Below are 9865 nucleotides of genomic sequence, written 5' to 3'. Positions count from 1 at the left end.
TTCAACACCGCAAATTGCCTTTCTTAAGTGCATTAAGTGTGTCCCGCAGGCAATAAAATTTTATAGGCAGGAGCTTGAAGACATATGATGCTGTCCGCAACGTCTGCAAAAAAGGGATCCCAAAGTTCATCAGCTCGGTGTGTCCCCCACGTTGCCTGCATGATGAGTGGGTTGGCGCAGATTGGCAGCCACAATGGAGCAATGTAAATCAGTGCGTTCATGTTATTGGGCCTACAGATGATCGAACCAGAACAATAGTCTTTACACAGTGGATGACAAGGGCCACAAAAGGCTTGTCTTTGAATGATCTGAAATAAAACAGGAGACAAGTGGACATCCCAGCCCCACGCAGATTTGTATAATGCAATAATGTAATGCAATAAAGCTGTCATACTTATTCAGTTAAAAAAGGAGTTTCTATAAAAAGCTGCGATTGTACTTGTCTGACCCAGAGCCTGCTGCGCCGAGTTATGCCTGAAATACACAGAATCCTTCATTGTGCCCTTCTACCTCCCCGGTGTCTGCTGGGGTGAGACGGCGGGATGGGGGTGTGAAGTTTGAAGCTGCCGCATGCCATAATCACTGTATATGACGAAGTACAATGTGTTCTTTGTTGAGGGTAAAAAGCCTGAGCGCCGGTGCATGCCTGCACTCGTGTGTCTGGTCAGCTGTGATACGGTCTGAGCCACATTCCTAATCACGGCAAATCACTTGAGAAGGTGTTTATATTTACAGTGTTTCTGGTGGAGTGCCGTGTAAAAATGGTCGAGCAGTCACATAAAACACAACTTCATTGAACACTATCATTGAAGACTGTGCAGGCTCTCAGTCGTACAGGAGTTGTCCATCTTCAATGAAGGTTCTCGAGTCATTTTCTGTACTCAGTGTGTAGAACGTTTCGCCTCTTAGCTATAGGTCCCTCCCTTCTATTAACGCCTAGCTAAACTCCTCCCAGTGGTCTATCTCTAGTCTGCGTCCTGAGCCTTAACTTTAGTGTCGCTGACGAAGCCTTTTGGATGAGAGGTGAAACCTACACTTCAACTACAGAGTGGTGGTCAGCTTAGCACCTTCGCTTTCCATCCCGGTGGTTTCTGTGTTGCTCCAGGATCATTTTCATTTCAGGTTTTTTTAGGATTTATTGTAGGTTTTCGGTAACCATGGATACGGTTCAATCGGCAGTGAAAACATACAAAAACTATTGATCCTGGAGCTTCCTACAGGCCATCGGGTAAGTGAACGCGCTATGCTAAAAACCCAAGCATCCGCTGGGTCACTGAAAGGTCCCTAATGTATTCGTATCAACTTTTTCTTGACCTGGAAAGTTGCATAATGCTCCTTTAAATGAGACTGCTGTACAAGTTTGAGAAAAAACGAGTAGGAATGACCTGAAAATTAGATATTTGTAGCCCGACCAAAATACTCATGTGTTTTTTTTTTTGCTTTTATTGTGTTCGTATATCATCTTGAATACCACACTATCTGTTCGTCATCGTTTTTATGTAGTAAAGTAGCTCTCGGGGCAAGAACTTTGAAGACCCCTGGCATCACCAAATGATACTATTACACTATATATATATATATGACACAAATCTCACTATCAGCAAATGTGATATCTATATTGGAAGTTTCTCTGTATGTAGTTTATAGAAATCCTTTATTAACCTCAATTAACTAAGGGGATCAGTCTGACTGTGAAAATGCATTCTTTTGCATTGCTGTGATGGTTTAGCTTAAGAAACTGCTTTGTTCCCTCAGCACAAAGAAATAAGGGGACATTGGAACAACTCGACTTTACTTTTGGCTATATGAGTCTTGGGAAAGGCTTTTTTGTACGCCAAGGTCTGACTAATAATTGCAGATAATGATTTTTTGGAATATTGTTGGCTAACTACTACTACTGCTCTGAACTTAACATAAAAGTCTCTATGGATAATTGTGGATGTTCACTGAGGTGCAGCCTGCTTTCATGTGCGTCGCTTTGGTGGTGTGTAACTGGATCCGTCTGAGGAGGTGAGGTATGTTCGCCCTGATATAGTCTGAGGTCAGCAGGTATAGAGCGGCCCCAGACGGACAGGTGAAGGCCTCCAGGTGACGCAGCCTTACTCTGAAGATTAGCTCTCTGTGCGGGAACGACGAGAACAATGAGAGGAGCAGTTGTCTGTGTGTAGGCCACCTTAAATGGGCTGGAGAGGATTGTGTTTCACGTGAACATAAGCCCCAATTTGTACGCCTCTAAACGCAATGGACTTGTCGGAGCAAACTGCAGATTTAAGTGCTAGTGGTTGATTGACATTGAATATTGTCAATCTGGCATATTAAACTGAGAAAAAGTATCGCAATGAGATCTTTTTTAATGGGAAAGGAAACAAAAAGATGAAGCCTTATCTTGGTGAGACAGTGAACAGCTATAAATGCAATGCCGCAGCTATCTTGAAACTGCTGAATCCTTGAAAATAAGTCAAAACATGTACTAAACAAGTCATAGTGAACATTGCCGAGACCGAGGGCGAATGTTCTTGAGTGTCACAGTAATTGCGTCAACATCACTGAGTGGTAAGAGAAACCAAACCCTGGCGAAGCACGGAAACAGGGCCAAAACGCACAGTTGGCAAGGACCAGCTGGCATACCATAAACTAAAGCCAAACTTCTGGTGGCACGACAATGTCCAAACAACTGGTTCTTCTGAATGTATACAATAGAATCACAAATGAAGAAGATGCACATGGAAGAGGGCTTTAACTATGGGCATAAGCGACCGCTCAATGACGGTTTGTCTCGAAGGAAAAGACCTGTGAAGAACTTTATGTTTCCTATGCAACAAACCAGATTGTCTTTATTTTCCCAGTGCGCAATACCTTCCACACCCTCTTCACCACTAACAGTTTATAAAATTGGACTGGTCTCTCCAGCCCCTCCTCCCTGACATCATGGCATTGAGCTGGGTGTGGAATAGTGACTCAATCTAGTTTTACTGTAATGGAAGCAACACACGTCTAAAATAAGAAAATTAAACAAAGACTATATGAGGAATAAAAAGCAGTCAGAAGGGAATAATATGCACATTGACAATTTATTGATGATCTTGCATTTTTCTTGTCCAAAATGAAGTGTAGTTTATTTATACATTTGTGGCTGTTCCAAGCGTGTATAAATACGCAACATTTGCATCGGGGCTGATATTGTTCAGTTGTAGGTTGTGGGAGTGTCCCCTCCACTCAGACAAAGGCCTGTCCCGCTTATGGCCAAGGAGTGGGGGGTGTACATGGGGTCAGGCTGCAGAGGGGGGCTGTAAGTCTGTAATAATAGGAGCAGGACCTCATGGACCTCTGTGGATTCTTTCTCAGGACGGCAGCTCTAGCGACAGAAGCGCTCTTTTGTTTTGTGGCAAAGTGCACGATCATGTTTGATAACAGGATGCCCTGCAGGAAGTGCCCCCACTCCCCACTGTGGTGTGGCGATGGTCTGAAATTAAAGACGTATGAGTCAGGATTATCGTTACTGCTACAGGGGTGAAGAAAATTTGCGAGACCTCACCATTATACTTCACCCAATGAGTTGCTTAAATTCACTTTAGGTCTGTTTGTGTGTTGATGACAAGAGGGGCAAAGAGTGTGTAAAAAGGGATTTGACCAGGTAGCAGACGTGTAGGCGGGGGTGGTAAATATGACAATATAAAATCGAATTGTGGTGTGACGATGTGACGATTTGCCAATTTGGAGAGTGCATCGTATCGTGATTCTGTCCTTTTCTGTTTAAAGCAGCTCTATGTTCAAACACAGACACACTTTCCACCAACTGCTTCTCCCATTGGTGAGCCTCTGAGTGCTAGGAAGATTTAACCAATCACAGTGAGGTGAATGCACAGAAGCACACTGTTATCTCTTCAGGCAACATGACGTTACTAAGTGCACAGGAATTATATTATAAGATCTAAATTGTGCTTCTTCATTTGACTGTTTTTCCAGATGGCCTGCCCTAAGGCATCATTGGATATTCTATTGCATTTGTACAATTTATATGACACAGAAATGCAAAGACGATATTTTATCCAGATGTCAAAAATATCAGAAGAAAGTATATATCACAAAGTGGCCAAAGGTCCAGCAAACCTTCATTGCATTAGATAAAGTACAGTAAACCACATCACATTGTAATGAAGCTAACACACTTGCAGCATCTGTTAAGAGTCGAGAGCTAACACTTCCCTTCAATTGTTTCGGCCCTCAGCGCTGGTCATTAAAGTCTTTGTGTTAAAAATAATTGTCGTGTGGGGACAGGCCGCCGTGACTAATGCTGAGGAAACACAAGAAGCCCTCCGACTTAGCAGAGGTCAGCTAACACTCGCTTCCATCTGACCGAGACTCCAACCTGCCACTGTGGCTTGAGGCTTTACGAACAATGAAAGAAAAATTAAGTGCTCAGAGAGAGAGTATGTATGTTTTGATGAGGACTGGCCTTCGTATATAAAACATTATTTTATGCATAACCATCAGGTTCACTGTTATTCTACAAGGCAGGCTATAAAACGGCACCTTCATCTGCCGTTATATAAAACATCTCGTGATCAACGGTCAATTAGATATGATGGAGTTAAAGTCTGGAACAGACATATCCATCTTCTGGATTCATCCACCTCATTATACATGTATAAAAACAAACTAAAACAAAAATTAATGGCTGAGTATTTGTCTTGAGTACAGAGCAGAGACTCATAAAGGAAATGATTGTATGAGTATTGTATATTTGACACGTTGTATTTGTATTTGACTCTGTATTTTTGTACTATGTAGTGACTTAGTGTGGTTTTACATGACTCTGATTCTTATTTCATTGTTTACTTGGGAGTGGTGTTGTTATAAGCCTAATGGCTTCTACCTCTCCCATGCACATGCTATTATTATTATTCATTATTTTGTTGTATATTCATACATCCGAATGGATGCTTTTTGTGTTCTTTTTGACTAGTTGTGCTAAAGTGCTAAATAAATAAATAAATAAATAAATATGTTGTAGAGGTATTTTATGAGAGGGCTGCTAAAGAGGCTGTGAAAATGTGGTTTGGGTGAAGGGTCAAGTTGCCATGGTGATCAATGCCCGAGAACTCCCAGCGGGGCTCCAAGCTAAAAAAATATATATATATACTTCAAACAAATAACTAGAGCGATTCTAGTAGTTGTAGTTGAGCCCAGTATAATCACAGTGATCATTGCAAATTTTTCTGTGAGTTACAGTGCCTCTCGAAAGTACTGATACATGTTAAACTTTTGCACATTTTGACATGTTTACATCCATAAACATAAAGATTTTATTTTGAAATTTTTACTGAAAGTTCACACACAAGCAACGACAACTGTGAAGTGAAAGCAAAATGATACATGATTCTGATTTTTGTTTTTTTTAATTAGAAAAGTGAAAAGTTGAGCGTGCATAAGTACTGTATTCATACAGCATGCATGAATACTTTGTGGAACCTCCTTTTGCTGCAATACAATAACAGCAGCAATTTTTGGGGGGTTTGACTCTACAAAATTTGCAGCCCATTCCTCTTTACAAAATAACTCAAGCTCTGTCACTTTGACTGGGCCATTCTAACACATTAATATGTTTTTTTTTTAAACACTCCATTGTCGATTTATCTTTGTGTTTAGGGTCATTGCCCTGCTAGAAGGTGAATCTCTCCCCCTGCCTCAGTTCTCTTGCTGACTCCAGCAGGGTTTCCTCCAAAAGGCCCCTGTATTTGGCTCCATCCATCTTCTCAACTATTCTTACAATCTTCCCAGTCCCCGTCGAGGAAAAGCAGCCCCACAGCATGATGCTGTGGGGCATCTTTGTATAATTTAACGCTGCTTTAAACGTCTCCACAACTTTATCCCTGACCTCTCTGGTGCTCCTTGACAAAGCCCAGGTGAGAGCCCGGAGATGGAAGGCCAGGGTGTGGTGGAGACATTACACTCCTATGCTGCTTCGGCAGTGAGTGCAGGGGAAACCCCACTCAGCGCATCCTTGACCTCTACACCTGAAACCAAAAAGGCAAAATGGCTCTCTCACTTGATGAGGTTCATGCAGACATAATAAAGACTCTCAAAGGATCTGTATCATGCTATTTTAGCCATTCCAAAGTAAAGTATAGGTATAGGATATATTGTGCCTCTACCACTATGGAGGATTCATTTTTTTTGTGGAGCAAAACAGCTTCATAAATGGCTAACGCAAGTTTTGATTTACTTACCGGCCGCTCCATCGGGTGTTTTTATGGTGGGACTCGCGTTAGTTATAAAAGTTAATCCACTTTGGTTCTGGCCAAGGGTCACCAAGCATCTATGAAGTGGCGATCGCAGACAAACACGATTTTGGCTGATAGTCACTAAATCCCGGAGAGGAATTACAACTTCTGGCGAGTGGCCTCCTTGTTTTCGCTCTCGGGCACGTCCTTTTTTTTAATTTATTATTATTTATTTATTTATGTCTTACGACAGAAATGATGAAAAAGCTGTTTTACAAATTAAAATCAGGCCTTAATGCATTACATTAGAGACATCGAGCACTTCCATTCTTTTCTGACGTCACAGTGGAACAAGTCAGTCGTTCCCTAGGAGGGGGCGGAGCAGCTGCTCAGAGAGCAGGATTTTGCTTAGAACTGCATTAATGAAGTCAAAAACCACTACGGGGGTGATAAGGAAATAGCATAACAACATGGTTAAAAGCTCCAAAAAGTCTTTTAATGTCCTGTATAATTAAATTAAATTTAAAATTTGAAATTTGAAATTTGAAATTTGAAGATGTAAAATTTGTACATCTTCAAATTTGAAATTTGAAATTTGAAGATGTACAACAAGCAAATGGCACCCATTCGGGGACTTACCTCTCCGTAAACTCACATGTTCCTTGTTTAGGTGACCACAGAGAGGCATTTCACGCACCGGAAAATGTATGACCGGAAGTGTCACGTCCGCCATGCTCGAGGCCTCGAATTCGGATAACGTTGCTAAATGTTAAATGTTGTCGTGTTTTCTTTCATACTGTGTATTTGATTGCAGAATACAATGGCAAAAACACAGTTTGATAGTGTGGCTTATAAAAAGGGACTTGATGATATAATGAATGATATAATGATAATATAATATAGTTGCAGTTACTTGGGGGCATTGACCCTTATGAAATTGATAGACAGATTAGCTTCAAAATGTGGCAGCTTCCTAATTTGTGAATGTTTTTGAATAGTTATTTAACTACAAAGCTAAGTTTGTTATAATGCTTGTTCGCGTTAATGTGGTGTACATTCCTAAGCAACGTCTAGCAGGAAAAAGGAAACTGCAAAAGTAAAGTGTGATTCATTTCGATTTTTCTTATTGCACTAAACCTTATGTTATTAATGTAAGAAAAATAAAACGGTGAATAAAGCCTCCAAAACTGGATCTATCTCGGAATGGTAACAAAGACTTTACAACCAAGTCTGTTAGTTTGTCACTTTACTGACCTTTATGTGATAGTATCTCCTTTCTTTACCGGCCCTGAAAAAGAACTGTGGGACTAAATTGTGATGGCATCTAAAAATGGAGAATTTGTGGGATTAGAAGGAAAAGAACTGTAGGTGGTGGTGGAGAGTTGGTCACTTTAACAAGCTAGTGCCGTTCAAAGTTCAAGACATTTAATCTGTCTCTACTTGGTATGTGAAGACTCAATCGACCCTTTTCTTCTGCGTATATTTCAACTAAATCGGAAAAGTGGGTGACCTCAGCAAAGCGCCCAAGAACCCATAAATTGATCTTGAGCCAGGATGTTGGTAGAGCTGCATTGTGCTGTTATATTCTTTTGCCTACACAGTACATAGTTGTTTTTAGCAAATGGAGCATCATAATGGCACATACAGCACAGTCTAAACCTTAAAGCTCTTTCCCTTAGCCATACATTCTTGATTTTAATGATAAAACAGTGTGTGGACTCAGTGTCCTTCCTTCGGTTTCCTGGCTTTGATTGCGATGCTTACAGTTTGTGAAGAAATCATTCCAAATGTTTCCATAAAGACACATTGTTCAACATCCGTCGTAATGACATTTCCTGCTTTCCTATGGCTGCCCTGTGTCTTTGCCCTTTACCACTGCTGTAACTGTTCTATCCTTAACCAATAAAACAACAACATTTTATTTTACCATGATCAATATGTCTATGTCTTTCACTTTTGTTTTGGGTACATTGTGCCTCTTTTAGCGGCATCAGTCAATAATTGTTTGTACATTTTGTTTATGAAATACTTCCCCGCACCATGCATTGTCTGCCGGCGTTTATTCATCCATTGTTTGGTCTCATTGTGGAGCTCGGGGCATGTTATGTACATAAAATCTAATTGTCACACCCACTTCACAAGAGGAAATGTTTCAACTTATTTGCTTGCTATTGGCAGACTTGGAAGATTTTTTGCCAATAATGATGCATCTGTCAAAATAAGAATAACACATATAGCCTACTTTTTTGTTATCTGTTAGCGTTGAGTTTATCTGAACTTGATCAATCAATGCAAAGAAGCTTTTCCACTTCCCAAAAGGAGAAGTGAAAAACAACAAACTCTAGGGGCCAAGAAACAAAAATGAAAAAATGCACCACGGCAAAGCACTGTCAGTCACCAGTTGCTCCATGGAGGGAGATACAATGATACATTAAGTTAGGAGATGAGGATGCAGGGAAAAATGTGGGATGTGTCTAGGATTCCTTTATTTATTCATTCACATTTATCTACTAGTTACTACTTTATGTATGTAGTTGTTTAGTTATTTCATTTAAGTCATGGGGCTCTATTTGTGCCAATCCTAAACTTGGATAAATTGAGAGTTTTTGCCTAAACTGAAACCTAAATAACAAAAAATATGTGAGTGGAGCAAAAGTGGGTCGCAGCACAATTGTCAGTTTGCCCATTGCCAAAAATGATTGTTGTTGTTCTATTGTCTTCTCTTTTCTTTTCGCTGTATAGGTTGTTTTGCCCCTTTCTTATGATGAATGTTCACATCAACAAAAACTCTGAGGGGAAATACTATCAATAATAGGTGTATTGTTGGGTTTAGGTACGAGTTTTTCCAGGCATGAGTGAATACATTTGATTTCACGCCTACCATTCATCATTCATTGATCTAAAAAGTCAGAAGAATATTCAAAGCCAGTAAGTCTCAATAACAAAAACTCACTGGTAGAACTGATAATGTTTTGTAACTAATGAATCCTTCACATGCACTTACATGTTATGGAGGTTTTGGCTGTGATCCTGCGCAGCTGAGGCAGGAGGAGCTCTAATGAACGGTGACATGCAGCCCACTTGGCCCAGAGCTGAAGAGGGCCGCGTCCCTTTGAGCTGAACAAAGAGGAGATGGAGGCCCGCCTGCTTTAGAAACACAGGTCGTGACTCTGAGCCAGGAGTAAAAATTGCTCACCGCATCCTCTCCGACCACTGCAAGAGCCAAACACAACATGCAACAATGATTTCTGAAACGGTAGCCCAACAAATTCAATGCACAGAAAAACATCACATCTACCAACACAGCAGTAAATAACAGGTTAGACCAGGGGTTGGCAAGTTGTCTTTCTTTCTTTCTTTCTTTCTTTCTTTCTTTCTTTCTTTCTTTCTTTCTTTCTTTCTTTCTTTCTTTCTTTCTTTCTTTCTTTCTTTTTTTCTTTACTAATATGAATGAGCATCAGGGACAGAAACTCCAAAGCGCCTTCACTCTGGTATTTTTGGAAATTTGGTCACCCTAAATCTGCTGATTTTGTTTTGTTTGTTTATTTTATTGTCCCCATAGGGAAATTTTGTCCTCTGCATTTAACCCATCATGTGTGCCCTCAGCTGTGTCCACACAACTCTGAATTTTAATACAGTGT

This window comes from Gobius niger (assembly GCF_951799975.1).
Source record: "Gobius niger genome assembly, chromosome: 9".
Classification (NCBI taxonomy): domain Eukaryota; kingdom Metazoa; phylum Chordata; class Actinopteri; order Gobiiformes; family Gobiidae; genus Gobius; species Gobius niger.
The sequence above is the reverse complement of the archived record's forward strand: the minus strand, read 5'-3'. Positions refer to the sequence as shown.